We start from the raw sequence: 24767 nt of genomic DNA, 5'->3' as shown, positions 1-24767 counted from the left end.
GGCTAGATTTAGCAGATTCCAAAGCACTGGTCACTTCTATCTGTATCCAGACAATACTATTAAAAATAAAAACAGGACCACACATCATCAGCCAGTGGAACAGTACTAGCAACATTCATTGTTGTTTATTATATTTAACGAGGCAAGTCAGTTAAGAACAAATTCTTATTTACCACGATGGTCTACACCAGCCAAACCCAGACGACGCTGGGCCAATTGGGTGCCACCCTATGGGACTCCCAATCACGGACGGATGTGATACAGCCTGGGTGATGGCTCTTGCACTGAGATGCAGTGCCTTAGACCACTGCGCAACTCGTGACCACAAAATTCCACAGAGCTCATGTCACAGAGCAAAGACTTGAAAATGGGCACCTGGGAGCCAACAACACCTGCAGATTGAAAAAGAAAACACATCGGTAGATAAAGCTAGTATGAGGTCTAAAAGACAGGGCATAGGATTAGCCTAGAGTCAAAGCATAGCATGTATATACAGATCTTTGAGGAAATTAGCCCACATACAGCTGCACCAGGAAGGCTGTGTTTGTTCATTAGGGGATATACGCGATCGGAGAGAACAAGCTTTTGATCTATTTTCAGATGAGCCTGATGTTTAACATGGAAGCTGATTATGCAGTTTCAAATATGTAGTTCTAACCAAATGTTTAGAAATGTGTTATCTTCTTCATCCTGTTGTTGGAGTACCTCATAGTAATTTGAAATAATTTATAATAATTTGTAACTGTATGTTTTTCAATGGTTGAAGCAGCAAATTAAATGCTGCAAAGTAAGAAAAGTGGTGGTGAAGATATATTATCGGCTATCATTTGAACCCATGTCCATTTAACATTTGATATACTCTTTACTTAAGGAGCAGAGTAACACATACCTACTGTCCATAGGAGCATGCATACAGTGTCTGAAAACACTGTCATTTATATTACATCATACAGGACACGGCACAACTACTCACAGCATCCTGGTATGAACCCGCATCACACCCACTCCCTCTCTCTTTCTCTTTCTTCCCTCTCTCATTCGTTTTCTCTTTCTCCCTCTCTCTCTCTCTCTCTCTCTCTCGTTGGGTCTCTCTCTGTGTCTGTCTCTTTTTTTCTCTCTTTCTCTCTCTGTCTCTGTCTCGGTCTCACTCTTTCCCTTTTGCTCTCTCCCCCTCTTTCTCTCACTCTCTCTTTCTCCCCCTCATCTCTCTACCCATCATTGTGCTTTCTCTTTTGGACATGTTAGGAGGCAAAATGAGGACCTGTCAACCAAGCACCTGGAGGTAACCAAGAGGAAATAGACTTTGGCAGCAGCAGAAACAAAAGGCCCATCTTTTGCATGATACACCAAATCAATATCGCTCCAGTGGAGGGTCTCATACTGTGCAAACACAAAAGATAGCTCAGCCTGCCCTGGCTTGTCAGATACCCTCCTCGATGAGCCTGAGAAATAAGGAAACACAGACACACACGCACATGCACACATATACACATACACACAGACAAACGCACACAAGCACACTAACTCACACACATCCTCTCCAGCCCCCACAACAGCCGAACATAAAAGTGTCAGGGGTGTCTGCTTCTACCCCAGGCGAAAAGCACAAAGTAGAATGGCTTTTTATTTTTTTGGCCCATAAACATTCCCTTTCTCCCTTCGCTGCAGCCACATTCACAGCTTCCATGGAGCAGGGAGAAAAGGAGAGAAAAATCTGGCAAAGAAACGTTGCTGAGTCTTTTTTCACTTGGTCATCGCTTCAGTGCGCAATCATTATGAGTTTTTTGTGATGGCTGCCAGTCACATGGTGGGGCTTTGACAGAGCTTGGCATGTGATATGGATGGCATGGGGGGATGGGAGAAGGCGGACGTTGGGAACCTTCAGGCAGGGGCTGGTGGATGGTGGAAGGGAATGACATAATGCCAGTCTGTGAGGGAGCTACAGAAAGACACACAATAATGAGATGCAGAACGGAATCAGGTCAGCTCCTGGCAGAGGCTTGAGTTTTAGACAAAGCTCCAATTAAGAGGAAGAGAGAACGGGACCAAAAAGACCCAATCAATCAAATCCTCAATGCAGTATATACGCAGGAGCTGTTTTTCTCATGGTCAAAAAAACACCAGGTAACATTGTGTAAACATTGCTGTGGTGGATTTGATTGAATTGCAACCGCAGGCAAACTAGTCGCTCAATGTCTGTTTTCTGGGTGGGATAGCCTCTGAGAAGGATTGCTACTAGAAGTGTGGTAGCTGATGTACATACTTGCATCACTCCCACTCTTCATCTCCCATAACCGTGAGTAGAAGCTGAACATGAGCAACAACAAACTGTGACCAATGCAATGGATGGGATTACCATAGATGTTATCGCTGGCATTGGTTTGCTGCTGTTAATCTTAAACATGTTTATGGAGAGCATCTGACTGGTGGAAAGAGAGGTCACACTTTTCCTTCGCTGCAAAGTCTACAGATTAAAACACACCCAGGTTATTGCTGTTGAGCAAACCCAGAGAACTTGTTTTCTGCATGACTACAGCAAGCATAGCAACGGTGCTGGAATTTTGCTATTTGTTCAAGCACAAATAGAAAAATGACTAAAGCAGATAGCAGATGACTAAAGGTAAACAGCACCAACCCATTCAATTTTTTTTATAGTTTACTTATAGATTGTCAGATATGAGAACAAAGAGACATTGAAAACAGTACAACATCACCAGTCCCTCATCACCAAAAAAGTAAATAAAATAAAATAAAAATAGACTATGATAGAAACATAAACAAAATAAAAACTATGGTAATGATAGTAAATAATGGTAATTGCAAGATGCTGACACTAAGAATGCTGGACGGAATGTTGTACTCTAACAGTAGCACCAATAACATCTACTTTATATCAGCGCCCCCCAACCCTGGTCCCGGGGACCAAAATGGGCACACACCCCGACCCCAGCCACCACATCCAATTTCAATCAAGGGCTTGATAATGATTTGGTAAGTTGAGTCAAGTTCACTATTGCGAGGGAAAGAACAAAGATGTGCACCCTCCGGGCCCCCAGGACCAGGACTGAGATGCATAGGCCGACACGGCAGACTACAGAAAACAGTAAGGCAGCACCGGAAGACAGGGTAGAAAAATAATTATAGAGCATAAAACATTTTTAAAAAAGGGATCATACATTTAGTGTAATCTTCTCAGCACAATATGCCCACTAGATCAGACATGACCGCTTACTGTGTGCACAGGGACCAGGTCAAGTCAAACTTGTACCTAATATTTTCCAGGGGCAGAGATGACTTCCCCTCCATAACCCACTGAATAAAGTATGGTGGTTTTGACTACTTCCAATAAAAGTGGACAAGACAGCAAGCTAGCAGCGAGGCAAATGGTATTGCACTCGCCTGATGAGTGGGAATATTTTGATCTAGGGGGAAGTAATAGCAGTAATAACGGGTTGTGACTAATAGTTTTGTCACACGTGTGAGAATGCATCAAAAATGGGGTGCCAAAAGTCACTCAAAGATGGGAACGACTCCCTCCCCCGAAAAATCGCTGGGTGATATTTTGGGGGTTACAATCTTCTATTTGTTTTTTTTAAACAGTACAACAGACACATACAAAAGACAACATACAGATCCACACAAACATCAACGACATCACACCTGCCCAAACCCACCTGTGATATGAAAGTCTGCATTGGTCAGTCCAAAATTGCTTATAATTCTGTCATGGAAACAAATGTATTTCCTATTACTAAGTCATTTATGGTTCCTATACCTTTAGCTTTCCATGTGGACCAATTTATCACTCCCTTCTGAAAACCTATCCAAGGATTTTTCCATTGGGTTGTATTTTTGAGTAATTATATCAGTTCTTTTAGAATCCATAACATTTTCTTCCATATTGTTTTAGTGTTCATAACTATGAAGTTGTTAATGTTCTTAGCTTTATCCTTTGAAAATAGACACGTGAAAATATTATGAGGGTGAACATGCACATCTTCAATAATTACCCATTGTTCCTAGTTAGGGCATTTAACAAGATGTCGCAAATAAAGCCTTGGGTGGCGAGTTGATAGAATTCCACCCTCAGACTTGAGAGAGGAGGTGTAAAATGTTCCTTTTTATTCCATGAGTTTTATTTGCACATATAAAGTCTGTTATGGCCAAGTATACTTATTAAATAATGTCTTCAGTGGGGTAATTGGTATTACCAAGAATAAATATAAAAACTTTGAGAGCCATGCCATTCATTCTACCTGTAAGATTCATGGGAGGATTGTTCCATTTAAATAGAGCTGCTATAATATTGTTGAGTAATGGGATAAAGTTATTTTGTATATATGTATTGTTTGTTGTCACTTATTAATTAAGCATCCTACGTTTTTGAAATGTTTTGTGTTTCACTTAAAGGATTGCTGTAGATTATGAGTTAGAATTTGTATTTTTCCTCCTGACATTATTTCAGTTCATTCTAAGATAATTGTATATCCTGAGAATCTAGAGTATTCAGAAAATATTTTTAGCTAGGAGGGCTTTCAATATTGATCAGGTATATCAGGAGATCAAATACGTTTAGTTGATATTCATGTTTACCAATACTAATACTTGTTACATTTGGGTCTTGACTAATTCTTTCTGCAAGAGGTTCAATTGCCAGTGCAAACAGGAGGGGAGAGAAAATACATCCCTGTCTTGTGCCCCTTTCTAAAGCAATTTAATCAGATCATGTATTATTTGTGTATATTTTTGCTTTAGGATATTTCTATCCTTCTAAATCACTGACCTTTTTTTCCAATTTTCACCTAAAATGACATACCCAAATCTAACTGTCTGTAGCTCAGGCCCTGAAGCAAGGATATGCATATTCTTGATATCATTTGAAAGGAAACACTAAAGTTTGTGGAAATTAGAAATTATTGTAGGAGAATAAAACACATTAGATCTGGTAAACGATAATAACAAAAAACATGAATTGATTTTGTGCTGCATTCTTTATTAATCCCTTTTTTCCCCAATCTTTTGGTATCCAATTGGTAGTCACTGTCTTGTCTCATCACTGCAACTCCTGTATGGAGACGGAAGGTCGAGAGCCATGCGTCCTCCGAAACAACAACAAAGCCAAGCCGCACTGCTTCTTGACACAATGCCCACTTAACCTGGAAGCCAGCCGCACCAATGTGACAGATGAAACACCGTACACCTGATGACTGTGTCAGCGTACATGTGCCTGGCCCGCTACAGAAGTCACTAGAGCGCGATGGGGCATGGACAGCCCGGCCGGCCAAACCCTCCCCTAATGATGCTGGGCCAATTGTGCGCCACCCCATAGGTCTCCTGGTCACGGGCTGCTGCAACAGACCCTGGACTCGAACCAGGATCTCTAGTGGCACAATTAGCACTGTGATGCAGTGCCTTAGACCACTGCGTCACTCAGGAGGCCCTATTCCATCCTCTTTGAAATGCAAGAGAAAGGCCACAATATATTCTTCCAGTTTAGGCGCAATTTAGATTTTGGCCACTACTTATCAGCAGTGTATGTGCAAAGTTTTATACTAATCCAATGAACATTGTATTTCTGTTCAAAATGTTGTATCAAGTCTGGCCAAATTTGCCTAATTGGTTTATTGATACATTTTCAAGTTCATAACTGTGCACTCTCCTCAAACAATAGCAAGGCATTATTTACTATTATTATTATTTATTTATTATTTGTAATAGCTGCTGTAAATTGGACAGTAGAGTTAGATTAATAAGAAAATACAGTATGCAGTATCAAGTCTGGTAAGACTTTTGCCATTCTATTGCTTATGAGCTTTGTTATTATTTTATTTTCACAATTTATTAAACTGTAATATTAATTGAATTCTCGCGATTTTCCTGATTTTAATATAATTGAAAAAACTGTTTGATACATGGAAGTACTGAATTGAGTGAAGTGTGTTGTGTGTTGTCATTTGTGTAAATAAGGGTGCTACTTTGTCCCAAAATGTTAAATGAGGGTGCTACTTTGTTCCAAAATGTTAAATATAATTCTATGGATGGGAAAGCTGTCCATTCCTGGTGTTTTTCTCCAAGCAAATGTTTTAATGGTGTCCAATATACATTTTTTGGTGATCTCTATTTTTAGCGGTTGTTTTCCTTCCACAAGCTTCCCACAATAAGTTGGGTGAATTTTGGCCCATTCCTCCTGACAGAGCTGCTGTAACTGAGTCAGGTTTGTAGGCCTCCTTTCTTGCACATGCTTTTTTCAGTTCTGCCCACAAATTTTCTATGGGATTGAGGTCAAGGCTTTGTGATGGCCAATCCAATACCTTGACTTTGTTGTCATTAAGCCATTTTGCCACAACTTTATGCTTGGTGTCATTGTCCATTTGGAAGACCCATTTGCGACCAAGTTTTAACTTCCTGACTGATGTCTTGAGAGGTTGCTTCAATATATCCACATAATTTTCCATCCTCATGATGTCATGTATTTTGTGAAGTGCACCAGTCCCTCCTGCAGCAAAGCACCCCCACAACATGATGCTGACACCCCGGTGCTTCACAGTTGGGATGGTGTTCTTCAGCTTGCAAGTATCCCCCATTTTCCTCCAAACATAACGATGGCCTTTATGGCCAAACAGTTCTATTTTTGTTTCATCAGACCAGAGGACATTTCTCCAAAAAGTACAATGTGTAGTTGCAAACCATAGTCTGGCTTTTATATGGCGGTTTTGCAGCTGTGGCTTCTTCCTCGCTGAGCGGCCTTTCAGGTTATGTCGATATAGGACTACTTTTACTGTGGTTATAGATACTTTTGTACCTGTATCCTCCAGCATCTTCAAAAGGTCCTTTGCTGTTGTTCTGGGATTGATTTGCACATTTCGCACCAAAGTATGTTCATCTCCTTCCAAGCTGTTTAAAGGCACAATCAACATAGTGTACAGTATATCTGATTCCCAATCAGAGACAACGATAGACAGCTGCCTCCAATTGGGAATCAAACACACCAACATAAAAACAGAAAACCTAGAATGCCCACCGTAATCACACCCTGACCTAACCAAATATTGAAATAAAAAGGCTCTCTAAGGTCAGGGCGTGACAGATGGAGAGGAACCACTATCACTGCCTGGCCTTTCTAGGGAGTTTTTCCTAGCCACCGTGCTTCTACACCTGCATTGCTTGCTGTTTGGGGTTTTAGGCTGGGTTTCTGTACAGCACTTTGAGATATCAGCTGATGTACGAAGGGCTATATAACTACATTTGATTTGATTTGATTTGGCCATCCCGAGTTCATCGGGCAAGTCAATTTTACATTTCTGCAGTTTTTTTTGAGCATGTCACATTTGTGATAAATGCCCATTGAAACATATTGCATATTGCAAATGCGCCTGGTGATTGGAATGGGTTAGCAGGAGCACATTTTTTTAATGTTTTTTAATGCCTTTAGGGGGGTGCAAGGGGTCTACGGTTGGGTTGGGAGCACTCCCTACCCGTGCCCATCCCTGGTCATTTTGGACGTTTTTCAAAAAATCATTAATAAACAACAGAGTCCCACTTCTCCCTCATCATACATAATATATAGACCATCTAGGTTGATTCATGGCTTAACATAGTGCTATATAACATTTGGGCAGTATAAATGCCATTTGGACATGGTTCACTGACTTTTGGGTTTGGAAACCGACTTCCTATGATCGTACATGGCAAATGGACATAACATCCTGATTTGGCACTTTCAATACTTTCATATTGCATTTGGACATTACTTTTGGCATTTGGCAATGGTTCATTAACTTTTGACTTTTACTTTTGTCTTCCTATGAAATCATATTGCAAATGGACAAAACATATGCCTTATGGACAATTAAAACAATATGACAATAAAATATGACAAAAGTATGTTCATACAGTTCTTATACATGTATAATTGACCCCAAAAAATCTACAGATTTTCGAAAAAACGGTCCAGAAAGCACTTTTTTTAAGGGGGTGATAAGTTTTTGAATTTTTTTTCTAATTCTAAAAAGTTGACCCTTGGGTCTTGACTTGATGTGAATTTGTAATATGAAAATTTACCGTGGCCATCTATTGGATTTTTGCTGTGTGACACTTGGCATTTGCCATATGGCATTTGCAATAAGTTTTGAATGAAACAATGTCCATTTGAGTGGTATTGTACATTGTGTATCTGTTTCGTATGGTGCCAATAAGTTCCCATTCATTTTTGTCCATTTCATGGGGGTATTCCCTTACATACCCACAGCACTGCCAGGAAGTGGAACTGAGATTTTATAAATTTTTCCTCCAGTGACTGTCTGATCTGGATGTAATCCTTTCATCTTTTTCTCAGCTTTTGCAGACAGGTTCTGGATGAAACAAATGGTCTGGCCATGGATTTTGATCTCCTTTCTCCCTTGTACCTTCAGGATGTTGACTTTGATTTGATCGTTCCACAGTTTGAAGATCGCCATGCGTAGCTATTTAGCGTTCTTCTGTTTCACGCTGATCCTATGGCATCTTTGGGGCGGCAGGGTAGGCTACTGGTTAGAGCATTGGACTAGTAACCGAAAGTTTGCAAGTTCAAATCCCCCAGCTGACAAGGAACAAATCTGTCGTTCTACCCCTGAACAGGCAGTCATTGAAAAAAATAATTTGTTCTTAACTGACTTGCCTAGAACCTCTTGATACTCCGGATCCGGGAGCGTAATCATCGACTGACACTAATCAGCATAACGCAACGAACATAAATATTACTAGAAAATATTCCTATTCATGAAAATCACAAGTGAAATGTATTATATGTTAATCACCCTGTCATCTCAGATTTTCAAAATATGCTTTACAGCCAAAGTAAGACAAGCATTGTGTAAGTTTATCGATAGCCTAGCATTGCATTATGTCCAGCTAGCAGCAGGTAACTTGGTCAAATCAGAAAAGCAATCAAATTAAATCGTTTACCTTTGATGAGCTTCGGATGTTTTCACTCACGATACTCCCAGTTAGATAGCCAATGTTCCTTTTTTCCAAAAATATTATTTTTGTAGGCGAAATAGCTCCGTTTGTTCTTCACCTTTGGCTGAGAAATCGATCGGAAATTGCAGTCACGAAATCGCCGAAATATATTCAAAATTAGCTCCATAATATCGACAGAAACATGGCAAACATTGTTTATAATCAATCCTTAAGGTGTTTTTCAAACATCTATTCGATAATATATCCACCGGGACAATTGATTTTTCAGTAGGACCGATTGGAAAAATGGCTACCTCTGTATTTTACGCAAGAATCACTCTGAGAGCCTTCAGGTGACCACTTACACAATGTAGCCGCTTATGGGTATTCTTCAACATAAATGCGTAAAACTACGTCACAATGCTGTAGACACCTTGGGGAATACGTAGAAAAAGTAATCTGGTTGATAGCCCGTTCACTGCTCAATAGGGACGCATTGGAACACAGAGCTTTCAAAACACGAAGCACCTCCGGATTGGATTTTTCTCAGGCTTTCGACTGCAATATCAGTTCTCTTATACTCACAGACAATATTTTTACAGTTTTGGAAACTTTAGAGTGTTTTCTATCCTAAGCTGTCAATTATATGCATATTCTAGCATCTTGTCCTGACAAAATATCCTGTTTACTTTGGGTACGTTATTTTTCCAAAAATGAAAATACTGCCCCCTAGTCACAACAGAGTAAAATAAAATAAAAGTTCCTTATATTCTCATGTTTTTTCATCTCATTTTGTTGGTCCAATTCATCTTCTTAAGTTTTCAGCTTCGTTTCCAAAAGGCACATTTTGTTGTTTTGTTCGTTCATACGCACACGTTGGTTGTGTATTTCTGACATGGTGGCTTCTACTTTCTTTTCGAACAAGTCTAACTTTTTTCTATTTTCTTGGATAACCTTTAACTGTTAATTTCTCTAATTTGCCTCTACAAGTTGCTCCTTGTCTTTTCCTTTGGGGTAAGTCATGGCTTGTTGGATTCATGTTGCCGAGCCACTTTACCAACTGATTGGTTTTCTGTTGTACATAACTGATTGTTCGCACTCTCCCAGTTGCTTGGGTATATGTTGATTTATCAATTTTTAGGCTTGTTTAAACTTTTTTGTCTGGTTTCTACATATAACCACAGTTTTGTCAGTACAAAACAGAGCTACTCACACCCCACGCGTCCTATCGGTACGCACATGTGCCTCTTGACTCTGTTGGTATCTCCAAAACTTTGGGTCAACATTTGGATAATATTTTTGCCAATATGTCACTTGAGTAATAGAGACGTGCACCACTGTGAACTTAATGAGCCCGTCCCTTTTAAGCAAAATTATGAGGTGTGGATACGCTCTATACTACATTGCCATACGTCATCAGGTAGCTCACCACTCATGTCTTGCTCCCATGCAGATTTCAGGAATTGCCCAGGAACGCAAATTAATGTTCTGTATCATGTCATATAATTTGGAGATTGTGCCCTTCAGATAGGGGTTAAGATCAGTATCTCTCAGCTGGACATGTATGGGGCAAGAGTGGAAATGAAGGGAAATGTTTTTTAGTTTGGAGGATACCTACAAAAGTGTCTATTGGGAATACAGTACTATGGTCCACCCTCAGAGTATCAAATGAGACAATTGTATTTTTTACAACAAAAAACACCAGACCATTCCTATGCCAGACCTGGAATACTGTGTCAATAAAAAGATGATTAGACGTTAAATGGGGAGAAGCAGCTTGCTTTGTTAAGGTTAAAGTTCTATTTTAAGGGAGTTCGTGACAATGGGATTTTCAAAATGGGTGCCGAGGTTCATAGGCAGCACACTAATGAGAAAGGAGAAGTTTGAAGACTTGACTTGAACTCCATGATAGCGAGAATCTTTGCTATTTCTAATACCGCTCTATCCTGAAATAATATTTCCACTACAATAGTTTTATATATTTTGTGTTTACATTGAAGCTGTACTAGAGAATGGAAACAATAACATTGTAGAGTTTATCTGAACATATAAAGGCTCATGCTGTAAGGAACAGGCCTTAGTCCAAATTGTGTTTTTACCTATGGTGGGAAGAAACAAAAGAACAACATCATTATTTCCTAGGTAAATAGCACGTAGGGGTAATACAGATGTGCACACACATGACGAATCCTTCTCAGAAAAGTGGAAACGAACTATGTCAATTGATGAAGGAAGTTACTATGAAACATGGGTCAAAAAACTGGGCCATTCCACATTTTAAAAAATGTAGAACTAAGAACAGATATAGCCCGTGGTTCACTCCAGACATGCCTGCCCTTGACCAGCACAACCACATCCTGTGACATACTGCATTAGCATCGAATAGCCCCCACGATATGCAACTTTTCAGAGAAGTTAGGAACCAAAATACACAGGCAGTTAGGAAAGCAAAGGCTAGCTTTTTCAAACAGAAATTTGCATCCTGTAGCACAAACTCCAACATTTCCAGAGACACTGTAAAGTCCATGGAGAATAAGAGCACCTCCTCCCACCTGCCCACTGCACTGAGGCTGGGAAACACTGTCACCACCGATAAATTTATGATAATCGAGAATTTCAATAAGCATTTGTCTACGGCTGGCCATGCTTTCACCTGGCTACCCCTACCCCGGCCAACAGCTCTGCACCCCCCACAGAACTTGCCCAAGCCTCCCACACTTTTCCTTCACCCAAATTCAGATAGTTGATGTTCTGAAAAAGATGCAAAATATGGAGCCTTTCAAATCAGCAGGGCTAGACAATCTGGACACTCTCTTCCTAGAATTATCTGCCACCATCGTTGCAACCCCTATTACTAGCTTGTTTAACCTCTCTTTCGTATCGTCTGAGATTCCCAAATATTGGAAAGCTGCCGCGGTCATCCCACCCTTCAAAGGGGGAGACACTTAGACCCAGACTGTTACAGACCTATATCTATCCTGTCCTGCCTTTCTAAAGTCTTCGAAAGCCAAGTTAACAACTAGATCACCAACCATTTCAAATCCCACCGTACCTTCTACACTATGCAATCAGATTTCCGAGCTGGTCATGGGTGTACCTCAGCCACGCTCAAGGTCCTAAACGATATCATAACCGGCATCAATAAAAGACTGTACTGTGCAGCAGTCTTCATCGACCTGGCCAAGGCGTTCGACTCTGTCAATCACCGCATTCTTATCGGCAGACTCAACAGCTTTGGTTTCTCAAATGACTGCCTCGCCTGGTTCACCAACTACTTCTCAGAAAGTGTTCAGCCATTTGTCCGGACCTCTAGCAGTCTCTATGGGGGTGCCACAGGGTTAAATTCTCTGGCCGACTCTTTTCTACGTATGTATCAATGATGTCGCTCTTGCTGCTGGTGATTCTCTGATCCACCTCTATGCAGACGACACCATTCTGTATATTTCTGGCCCTTCTTTGGACACGGTGTTAAAAAACCTCCAGACGAGCATCAATGCCATACAACACTCCTTCCAACTGCTCTTAACTGTAAGTAAAACTAAATGCATGCTCTTCAACCGATCGCTGCCCTCATCCACCCGTCTAGCATCACTACTCTGGACGGTTCTGACTTAGAATATGTGGACAACTACAAATAACTAGGTGTCTGGTTAGACTGTAAACTCTCCTTCCAGACTCATATTAAACATCTCCAATCCAAAATTAAATCTAGAATTGTCTTCCTATTTCGCAACAAAGCCTCCTTCACTTATGCTGCTAAACATATCCTCGTAAAACTGACTATCCTACCGATCCTTGACTTCGACAATGTCATTTACAAAATAGCCTCCAATACTCTACTCAGCAAATTGGATGTAGTTTTGTCACCAAAGCCCCATATACTACCTACCACTGTGACCTGTATGTTCTCGTTGGCTGGCCCTCACTTTATATTCATCGCCAATCCCACTGGCTCCAGGTCATCTATACGTCGTTGCTAGGTAAAGCCCCGCCTTATCTCAGCTCACTGGTCACTATAGCAACACCCACCTGTAGCATGTGCTCCAGCAGGTATATTTCACTGGTCACCCCGAAAGTCAACTCCCCATTTGGCCGCCTGTCCTTTCTGTTCTCTGCTGCCAATGTCTGAACAAATCTCAAAAATCACTGAAGCTGGAGACTAATATCTCCCTCACTAACTTTAAGCATCAGCAGTCAGAGCAGCTTACCGATCATTGCACCTGTACACAGCACCTGTACACAGCCTATCCGTAAATAGCCTACGCAACTACCTTATCCCCATATATATTTTGCTCCTTTGCACCCCAGTATCTCTACGTACATCATCTTCTGCACATCTATCACTCCAGTGTTAATGCTAAATTGTAATTATTTCACCACTATGGCCTTTTCATTGCCTTACCTCCCTAATCTTACTACATGCACTGTGTCACTGTTGGCAGTGCATGTCAGAGCAAACACCAAGCCTTGAGGTCAAAGGGATTGTCCGTAGAGCTCCAAGACAGGATTGTGCCGAGGCATAGATCAGGGGAAGGTTTGCAGCATTGAAGGTCCCCAAGAACACAGTGGCTTCCATCATTCTTAAATTGAAGAAGTTTAGAACCACCAAGACCTTTTCTAGAGCTGACCGCATGATCAAACTGAGTAATCGGTTGAGAAGGGCGTTGGTCCGGGATGTTACCAAGACCCGATTGTTACTCTGACAAACCTCCAGAGTTTCTCTGGAGATGGGAGAACCTTCCAGAAGGACAACCATCTCTGCAGCACTCCACCAATCAGACCATTAAAAGGCACATGATGTCACGACCGTCTTCCTGGAAATGACCGGACCAAGGTGCAGCGTCGTGAGCATACATTTTCTTTTATAATTTAAATGACGCCAAGAAACAAAGAAACAACCGTGAAGCTTACAAGGGCTATAGAGCCACTAACAAAGATACCTACCCACAAAAGCAAAAGGAAAAAAGGCTGCCTAAGTATGATTCCCAATCAGAGACAACAATAGACAGCTGCCTCTGATTGAGAACCACACCCGGCCAAACACAAAGAAATAGAAAACATAGAAAAAAAGAAGCTAGAATGCCCACCCTAGTCTCTCTATGGCCAGGGTGTGTCACATGACAGCCTGCTTGGTTTGCCAAAAGGCAGCTAACGACTCTCAGACCATGGGAAACAAGATCCTATGGTCTGATGAGACCAATAACTATTTGGCCTGAATACCAAGCGTCACTTCAGGAGGAAACCTGGCACCATCCCTTCGGTGAAGCATGGTGGTGTTAGCACCATGCTGTGGGGATGTTTGTCAGCGGCAGGGACTGGGAGTCTGGGCAGGATCTAGGGAAAGATGAATGGAGCAAAATACAGAGAGAACCTTGATGAAACCCTGCTCCAGAGTGCTCAGAACCTCAGACTAGGGCGAAGGTTCACCTTCCAACAGAACAATGACCCTAAGCACACAGCCAAGACATCACAGGAGTGGCTATTGAACAAGTCTCTGAATGTCCTTGATTGTCCCAGACAAAGCCCAGACTTTAACCCGATTGAACATCTATGGAGAGACCTGAAATTAGCGATGCAGTGACACTCCCCACCCAACCTGACAGAGCTTAAGAGGATCTGCAGGGAAGAATGGGAGAAACTTCCCAAAATACACGTGTGCCAAGCTTGTAATGTCATACCCAAGAAGACCTGAGGCTGTAATTACTGCCAAAGGTGCTTTAAAACAAAGTACTGAGTAAAGGTTCTGAATACTTGTGATAAATGTGATTTGAGTTTTTGTTTTTGATTTGTCATTATGGGGTATTCTGTGTAGATTGAGTTTGTGTAGATTGATTTAATGAATTTTAGAATGTCTAATGTAACAAAATGTGGAAAAGGTCAAGGGGCCTGAATACTTTCGAGATGCACTGTAGGTATTCACTCCCTTTTGATTTTTTTTCCCATTTTGATCCATTACAAAATGTGATTAAAATACAGTGCCTTCAGAAAATGTTCACACCCATTTACTTTTTCCACATTGTGTTGTCTTACAGCCTGAATTTCAAATTGATTCACTAAACAGTAAACAGATGATCCAGGATCATATCCATGGGCAATGTCTACAGCACTGAGCCAACCACAGAGCCGGAGCACTCGGTTGATCCCCCAAGCTACACATTTTCCTGAGAAATGAGGCGCAGTTATTCCGATTGGTCTCTTCATACACGAGTGTCGGACGGATTGCTCATTTTGGACAGCTGGCCCTGAAACACATGCAGGGCTACAGCGACATGCACATGCATGCACACATGAACGCATACACTCCAGTTTCCTGAGTCTGTTTTTTGCCTATGTTCTGTCCTGGAGAGTTTTTTTCGGCGTCCTGGAACGCACCCTGTCTGGTTGCCGGGCAATGTAGCCAGTTGGGGTTTCTGATTACCCGCACCTGTATCCCATCAGCTATCTGCACACCTGGTCCTGATCATCATCTCTCCTCTTCATAAGCCCGGACCTGACATCCATTCCCTGCCGGATCGTTAGCCATGAACAGTATGTTGTGCCAGAGTATCAGCCTCAAGTTGGATATAATTTGTTTTGTTGTTTGTTACGTATTGCTTGCCTTGAACTTACCTCCGTTTGTTCTGTCTTCAGTTACTCACCCGGATCATTTACCCCATTCCCGCCTGGTCGTCGGAGGATTCCGCTTCCCCCTTGGATCCACCTATTTACTCCCATCAACTCATCACGCTTCCCGCTACGCCACCTGGATATATCTACCCATTCACATTCACTTGTAAATAAATACTCACCTTCTTCCTACTCTCCTTGTCCTGGTCTGCTTCTGGGTTCGATTTTGAAGAAACGTGACATATACAGATACACCGACACACACACAGACAGATGACAAAAATAGTTGTGTCAAGATAAGTTCACATTCTGCTCACACACAGGCTGATTCAAACCGACATTACACACACAAACTTTCTGTCAATATTGCCCTTTCTTTCACTTGCACACATTTTCTTTGTCATTGCTATTGTGTATATCTCTCTCATTTCCCGCCCAATTTCTGTTGTTGTAGTCTGATGTCCTTTCATCCCGCTGGGAACACCATGTCATTTCAACTTGGAAATGTCGGTCATTTTTGGTTGAGACATTGATCAATGAGAATTCAACCTTTATCCACCCACTCCAAAAGACATCTAGAAGTTTGTTGAATTCCCAATGTGTTATCACTCCACTTTAAACCATTTAAAAGCACAAAAAGTTAAAATGGGAATACGATGTCAGATATTTTGTATTTATGCAACAACTTAATGTGTTATTACTCTACTTCATCTAATAGCAAAGCCAGATGACATGGAATGTAGTTGAGATTACATTAACGTACGTACAGTGCCTTCAGAAAGTATTCATACCCCTTGACTTATTCCACATTTTCTTGTGTTGCGGCCTGAATTCAACATGGATTATATTGTTTTTTCACACATCTACACACAATACCCCATAATGACAAAGTGCAAAAAAGTTTTAGACATTTATGCTAAATTATTGACAATAAATTAAATACAGAAATATCTCCTTTAAATAACTATTCACACCCCTGACTAAATACTTTGTAGAAACACTATTGGCAATGTTTATAATTAAAGTGCACCAGTAAATGTTTATAATTAAAGTGCAGCAGTAAAATAACAATAGCGAGACTATATAGAGGGGGGTACAGAGTCAATGTGCAGGGGCACCGGATAGTTGAGGTGGTATGTACATGTAGGTAGAGTTATTAAAACGAATATGCAGAGATGACAACAGAGAGTAGCAGTGGTATAAAGAAGGGGTGGTGGGGGGCACTGCAAATAGTCTTGGTAGCCATTTGACTTGATCTTCAGGAGTCTTATGGCTTGGGGGTAGAAGCTGTTTAGAAGCCTCTTGGACTTAGACTTGGCACTCCGGTACCGCTTGCCATGCGGTAGCAGAGAGAACATTATATGGTCGATGGAGATTTTGACAATTTTTAGGGCCTTCCTCTGACACCGCCTGGTATAGAGGTCCTGGATGGCAAGAAGCTTGGCCTCAGTGAGGTACTGGGCCGGATGCACTATCCTCTGAAGTGCCTTGCGGTCAGAGGCCGAGCAGTTGCCATACCAGGCAGTGATGCAACCAGTCATGATGCTATCGATAGTGCAGGTGTAGAACCTTTGGAGGATCTGAGGACCCATGCCAAATCTTTTCAGTTTCCTGAGGGGGAACAGGTTTTGTTGTGCCCTCTTCACGACCGTCTTCGTGTGCCTGGACCATGTTAGTTTGTTGGTGATGTGGACACCAAGCTCTCAACCTTCGCCACTAGAATGGGGGCGTGCTCGGTCCTCTTTTTCCTGTAATCAAGAATCATCTCCTTTGTCTTGATCATGTTGAGGGAGATGTTTTATCCTGGCACCACACGGCCAGGTCTCTGACCTCCTCCGGTCTCATCATTGTCGGTGATCAGACCTACCACTGTTGTGTCATCGGCATTCTTAATGATGGTATTGGAGTCGTGCCTGGTCGTGCATTCATGAGTGAACAAGGAGTGCAGGAGGGGACTATGCACGCACAGCTGAGGGGCTCCCTTGCTGAGGATCAGCTTGGCAGATGTGTTGTTACCTACCCTTACCACCTGGGGGCGGCCTGTCAGGAAATCCAGGATCCAGTTGCACAGGGAGGTGTTTAGTCCCAGGATCCATAGCTTAGTGATGAGCTTTGAGGGCACTATGGTGTTGAACACTGATCTGTAGTCAATGAATAGCATTCTCACATAGGTGTTGCTATTGTCCAGGTGGGAAATGGCAGTGTGGAGTGAAATAGAGATTGCATCATCTGTGGATCAAATTGGAGTGGGTCTAGGGTTTCTGGGATATTGGTGTTGATGTGAGCCATGACCAGCCATTCAAAGTACTTCATGGCTACAGACGTGAGTGCTACGGGTCGGTAGTCATTTAGGCAGGTTACCTTAGTGTTCTTGGGCATTGGGACTATGGGGGTCTGCTTGAAACATTACAGATTCAGACAGGGAGAGGTTGATCTTAGTCCTGTATTGATGCTTTGCCTGTTTGATGGTTCATTGGAGGGCATAGCAGGATTTTTTATAAGCTTCCTTGTTAGAGTAGCTTCCTGTAATTAATAACTTCACCATGCACAAAATATATTCAATATCAGCTTCTTTTTTTTTTCACCCATCACATCACCAATAGGTTCTCTTGTTTGCAAGGCATTGGAAAACTTCCCTGGCCTTTGTGGTTGAATCTGTGTTTGAAATTATCTCCTCGACTGAGGGACCTTACAGATACAGAGGGGCAAAAAAGTATTTAGTCAGCCACCAATTGTGCAAGTTCTCCCACTTAAAAAGATGAGAGAGGCCTGTAATTTTCATCATAGGTACACTTCAACTATGACAGACAAAATTAGAAAAAAAATCCAGAAAATCACATTGTAGTATTTTTTATGAATTTAATTTGCAAATTATGGTGGAAAATAAGTATTTGGTCAATAACAAAAGTTTATCTCAATACTTTGTTATATACCCTTTGTTGGCAATGACAGAGGTCAAACATTTCTGTAAGTCTTCACAAGGTTTTCACACACTGTTGCTGGAATTTTGGCCCATTCCTCCATGCAGATATCCTCTAGAGCAGTGATGTTTTGGGGCTGTTGCTGGGAAACACGGACTTTCAACTCATTCCAAAGATTTTCTATGTGGTTGAGATCTGGAGACTGTTTAGGCCATTCCAGGACGTTGAAATGCTTCTTACGAAGCCACTCCTTCGTTGCCCGGGCGGTGTGTTTGGGATCATTGTCATGCTGAAAGACCCAGCCACGTTTCATCTTCAATGCCCTTGCTGATGGAAGGAGGTCTTCACTCAAAATCTCACGATACATGGCCCCATTCATTCTTTCCTTTACACGGATCAGTCGTCCTGGTCCCTTTGCAGAAAAACAGCCCCAAAGCATGATGTTTCCACCCCCATGCTTCACGGTAGGTATGGTGCTCTTTGGATGCAACTCAGCATTCTTTGTCCTCCAAACACGACGAGTTGAGTTTTTACCAAAAAGTTATATTTTGGTTTCATCTGACCATATGACATTCTCCCAATCTTCTTCTGGATCATCCAAATGCTCTCTAGCAAACTTCAGACGGGCCTGGACATGTACTGGCTTAAGCAGGGGGACACGTCTGGCACTGCAGGATTTGAGTCCCTGGCGGCGTAGTGTGTTACTGATGGTAGGCTTTGTTACTTTGGTCCCAGCTCTCTGCAGGTCATTCACTAGGTCCCCCCGTGTGGTTCTGGGATTTTTGCTCACTGTTCTTGTGATCATTTTGACCCGACGGGGTGAGCTCTTGCGTGGAGCTCCAGATCGAGGGAGATTATCAGCGGTCTTGTATGTCTTCCATTTCCTAATAATTGCTCCCACAGTTGATTTCTTCAAACCAAGCTGCTTACCTATTGCAGATTCAGTCTTCCCAGCCTGGTGCAGGTCTACAATTGTGTTTCTGGTGTCCTTTGACAGCTCTTTGGTCTTGGCCATAGTGGAGTTTGGAGTGTGACTGCTTAAGGTTGTGGACAGGTGTCTTTTATACTGATATCAAGTTCAAACAGATGCCATTAATACAGGTAACGAGTGGAGGACAGAGGAGCCTCTTAAAGAAGAAGTTACAGGTCTGTGAGAGCCAGAAATCTTGCTTGTTTGTAGGTGACCAAATACTTATTTTCCACCATAATTTGCAAATAAATACATTAAAAATCCTACAATGTGATTTTCTGGATTTTTTTTCTCATTTTGTCTGTCATAGTTGAAGTGTACCTGTGATGAAAATTACAGGACTCTCTCATCTTTTTAAGTGGGAGAACTTGCACAATTGGCGGCTGACTAAATACATTTTTGCCCCACTGTATGTGTGGGGTACAGAGATGAGGTATTCATTCAAAAATCATGTTAAACACTATTATTCCACACAGAGTGAGTCCATGCAACTTATTATGTGACTTGTAAAGCAATGCTTTACTTCTGAACCTATTTAGGCTTGTCATAACAAAGGGGTTGAATACTTATTGACTCAAGACATTTCAGCTTTTCATTTTTAAATATAATTGCACTTTGACTTCATGGGGTATTGTGTGTGGGACAGTTCACACACAGTACCCCAGATTATATGTATCGGTATAACTCAATCACCCTATACAGCTAATTTCACAATCAATGTCAAAAGCTCCATCACATAGGAAAGGACAGAAGCCCCAAGAGTGTGTCCTCTGTGCATCCTTTGTGTGTGTTTGTGTGTGTGTGTGTGGATTAGCATGGTACAATAACAACTACATGCATTTCTGTTTCAGGATATAAACCAGAGGCATTTTTTCATGGTTGTTTTCATCTTGAAGTGTCCGTTAGTGAGTTTAATGACTCATGCTGAATGAGCTACAATACAACTTCAGAGGAGTGGACGATGACAAAAAGAGATCCAGAGACGCATTACTGAGAAATTCAGACAACAAGCCTGTGGCCTTGTGGGGATGGAGGAGTGTCATTCCCACAATAGAGTGCCTTTATTAAGTTAATAACAACTAAATGAGCTCTCTCATGCCCTGTGCCCCGTTCAGTATGCACCGGTGCTATTGTTTGTGTTCTGCCAGGTTTACCTTTCAAACGCGCTGGGGGACATTAAAGCAATGACACTGATGTTTGTTATTGCGCTACAGCTGAGTTCATGGTGGTTCTGGATTTAGCCAATCAGTAACACACAAGAGGAGCACACAGACACACATATACTGAAACATGCACACACTCACTCACACTCAAACATACACTTCAACTACAAAAAAAATGAACAAAAACATGGGTGATCAGAAATTATGCAAGACATGTTACTATTCTGTCTGCTAGTTTCATAGCTGATCAATCAACCCAGACAAGCAATTCAAATAACATGCTAATCACCTTCAATCCATCAGGATCTGGTGGACAAATGAGAATTGTCTGAGGGTGGTGCCATAGAAGCTAAGATGAGCCACTCAGAGGATGTGTACTAAGTCTTACTTGTAACGTTTAAGAAAGTGAGCTTAATCAACTTGCTTGAGTCAACACCACATCAAGAAGGCTAAGACAACTTCCCACCAAGCACAGACGTCAGTTCAATGTCTAGTTTTGATTTACATTTGGTTGTTGTCAACTAATGTGAATTCAATGTGAAACCAACAAAGAAAGTACACCTTGTCATTTTATTTAGGTAAAAAGTTGGGTTAAAAAAAATATCTTACATTGATTACTTTTTCAGTGTTCAGTGTTCCATGCTGATTCAATATCATCCCATATCATTTTGTTGTTTATATGACATGTAAACAACGTTGATTAAACCAGTTTTTGCCCAGTTTTTTGGGATGGGAGCATTCTCGATTCAATGTCGCAATTTGTCATTTATAAAAATAACTCCCTCACGGGGTCTGGAGGAAAAGGACACATATTGCAGAGGAAAACAAACATCTATTAAACCAATTCGTTATCTTTTTAATCAGCTGACCTGAGCTGTGTCCCAGGGAACTGCAGAGCTGGGGTGAGTCTAGAACTCTTGCTAGCTATTATTCATCTGTCAAACACAGCAGCACCATTACAGAGGGGACAACACAGAGGAGAAATGTATTGCTATCATAGAGCTAAGGAGTGTTACCCATCAAGGGGCTAACTATAGACAACATTAACTTTAAACAAAAGTAGAATACTTGAACATGATACTCATTTTTTCTGTTGCAAGAGTTGTTACAGAATCATACTTCCACAATGAGTAACTAATTAGAGGACCTTTGGTGTTACTGTATGCTTTGCTAGGAAGATTTTTGGAAATAAGATATCCATTTCATTGTGATAGGATGCCACTACACTCCTAGAAAAACGGTTCAAAGAGTTATGCAGCTGTCCCCATAAGAGAACCCTCCAGGTAGAACACTTTTAGGTTCCATGTAACCCTGTGTGGAAAGGGTTATATATGGAACCCAAAAGAGTACTACCTGGAACCAAAAGAGTTCTACATGAAGCCAAAAGGGATTCTTCAAATGGGTCTCGTATGGGGACAGCCAAATAACCCAGATAATTTTTTGGTTCAGATAGCACGTTTTTTTACGAGTGTACTTGGCAAAGACTATCCCAAAACCCAGTCCTAGTTTCTAAGCCTTACCAGTGAACATGTCATGACAATGATGGAATATCACTGTAACTCAAACTCCCATCCTCATCAGATAGAGCAGAATCAGGCCCTGAGGATCAGGATGATCAAGCATCAGCCTGTAGCCCTGGTTGTCTCTTTCTCTCATTTTGCTCTCACCTGCCAACTCATTCGCAATCCCTCTGGTTTCTCCCCATCCTCAAGTTTGCTGGTTTTCGGCTGCTGGCTCACCCTGAAAAGAGAAGAGAAAAAAAAATACTCAATATGAATACTTAAAAAAAATGTGTTTACAATGACAAGCTTATTGGATGACACTCAGTTTCGTTGTTTCCTCACTTGGCAATGGCGGCTAGCGGAGGGCATTGATATCGTCGAGAGGGTGCCAAGGTCTTTGTTGAAGCGGGGCGAGTGTAGTCCCGCCAAAGCAAGGGCTTAGCAAATGAAAATGTTCTACTAGATAGGCATGGAATCGCAATGAATCATATTAGTACACCCCACTCCAGCTATAGACCGACACAGGCTAGGCCTATATCGACTATGGCTGCAGACGATGTTGGCAGACTGAACCAGTTTTCATCAAAATCCTGCTCCTGAACTTTGGGGTCAAGTAAGTATTTTTTAACCACCTGCTTTTGGGCTGGGTGTGTCAATGTGTAGTTAATACAGTACATGCATAATCTGTGAGCAGAATTAGTCTTACCTAGCCACAAAATCATTGGTTTGAAAGCAACTTTTTTTCTGGATTCTATGCCGCGTCATTTTTCCTTTCTAGGGCCAGCCCCCTAGCAATTTGAGTTCTAGCCAATGAGCTTCATGCCATTTGAGTGACAGCTAGCAAGATGCACAAACAGCAGAACGAGAGAAAGAGCAATAAAGTGGTGCACATATCTGCGAAAGTGTGATGTGGCATGCAATTTTTGGAGAACACTTGGCTCGTCAGCGCTACTTTCAGTACAACTGGCAAAAAAGTGTACAAAACTACCGGAGAATCTCTTTAACACTAGAAAAGCCAGGCCTCACCTCCCAAGTGGCACATTGGTCAAAGGCACTGCATCACAGTGTTGCAGCGTCACTACAGCCTGGGGATTGATTGGATGTTTAGAAGCGCGGTTTGTCGGGTCATGTTTCGGAGGACGCATGACTCAACCTTCGCCTCTCCTGAGCCCATTGGGGAGTTGCAGCTACATCGTAATCATGAAATTGGGAAGAAAAAAGGTGGTAAAAATGATAAAAATATATAAATAAAAGCCAGGCCTCGAGGGACCCCCCTTTGAGCCAATGAGGAGTCATTTTGACTTAAACAATATAACCGTCTAATATACGTATATATTTCACATTTTCTATAAGAATAATTATCCTTTGGTTGGGTTTATGAAGGTCTTGAGTAACATCAGAATATGAGAAAAAATAATAGTAATCTAAGATCACAGTAGCATTAGTTTATGTCACTGTAGGTTATCTGTTGTCACATTCTCACGTGTGGAGCATGGAACAGTGGTTATTGGCTGTGCTTGAGTAGCGTCACCTCAAATGTTCTACTGCTTTAGCTCGTTCCCCTCTTATAGAATATTGTCTCAAGTGTGGAACTGCTGCACCTAAATATAAACAGTACTGGAACCCAAAATGAGTTCCGGCACCTTTTTCAGCCCAAGTCAAGCAATCATTCTTGGAAAAAGTAATCTTCTGAAATAGTTAATCTCTTCAATTTTGAATTACTTGGAAATGGTAAGGGTTTTGGAACCTCCCAATCTGATCTTTCTGATACTATACTGAACAAAATAATAAATGCAACATGTAATGTGCTGGTCCCATGTTTCATGAGCTGAAATAAAAGATCCCAGAAATTGCCCATATGCACAAAAATCTTCCTTCTCTAAAATTTTGTGCACACATTTGTTTACGTTCCTTTTAGTGAGCATTTCTCCTTTGCCAAAATACAGTAATCCATCCATCTGAAATGTGTTCTATATCAAGAATCTGATCGAACCGCATGCTCATTACACATGTGCACCTTGTGCTGGGGACAATAACAGGCCACTTTAAAATGTGAAGTTTAGTCACACAACACAATGCAACGGATTTCTCAAGTTTTGAGGGAGTGTGCAATTGGAATGTTGACTGCAGAAATGTCCACCAGAGCTGTTGCCAGATAATTTTAAAGTTTATTTCTCTACAATTTTGTTTTAGAGAATTTGGTAGTATGTCCAACCGGGATCACAACTGCAGACCATGTGTAACCACGTCAACCCAGGACCTCCATGTCCGGCTTCTTCACCTGCGGGATATTCTGAGACCAGCCACCTGGTCAACTGATGAAACTGTGGAGTATTTCCGCGTATAATAAAACCCTTTTGTGTGGAAAAATTCCTTCTGATTGGCTGGGCCTGGCTCCCAAGTGGATGGGCCTGCCTGGCTCCCAAGTGGATGGGCCTATACCTCCCAGGCCCACCCATAGCTGTGCCCCTGCCCAGTCTTGTGAAATCCATAGATGCGCTGGCTGGAGTCATGTAAAGCTTGCCACCATTGGACTCTGGAGCAGTGGAAATGCGTTCTCTGGAGTGATGAATCACGCTTCACCATCTGGCAGGAGAACGCTACCTGCCCCAATGCATAGTGCCAACTGTAAAGTTAGGTGGAGAATGAGAAATGGTCTGGGAATGTT

The 24767-nt window shown here is 41.7% G+C and overlaps 1 protein-coding gene across 2 annotated transcripts in view; it reads right to left on the bottom strand.

The window, feature by feature from the left end:
* Positions 1 to 24767, bottom strand: part of LOC110522368 (leucine-rich repeat-containing protein 4C-like) — a 147580-nt gene that overhangs the window by 17750 nt on the left and 105063 nt on the right. For both annotated transcript variants that reach the window (XM_021600725.2, XM_021600717.2), the window contains one exon: positions 22265 to 22337. The gene's annotated coding sequence lies outside the window, so the exon portion shown is untranslated. The remainder of the gene's footprint in view (positions 1 to 22264; positions 22338 to 24767) is intronic.

The sequence above is a fragment of the Oncorhynchus mykiss genome, chromosome 1, assembly GCF_013265735.2.
Source record: "Oncorhynchus mykiss isolate Arlee chromosome 1, USDA_OmykA_1.1, whole genome shotgun sequence".
Classification (NCBI taxonomy): Eukaryota; Metazoa; Chordata; class Actinopteri; order Salmoniformes; family Salmonidae; genus Oncorhynchus; species Oncorhynchus mykiss.
This window is presented reverse-complemented; position numbering and strand designations above follow the sequence as displayed.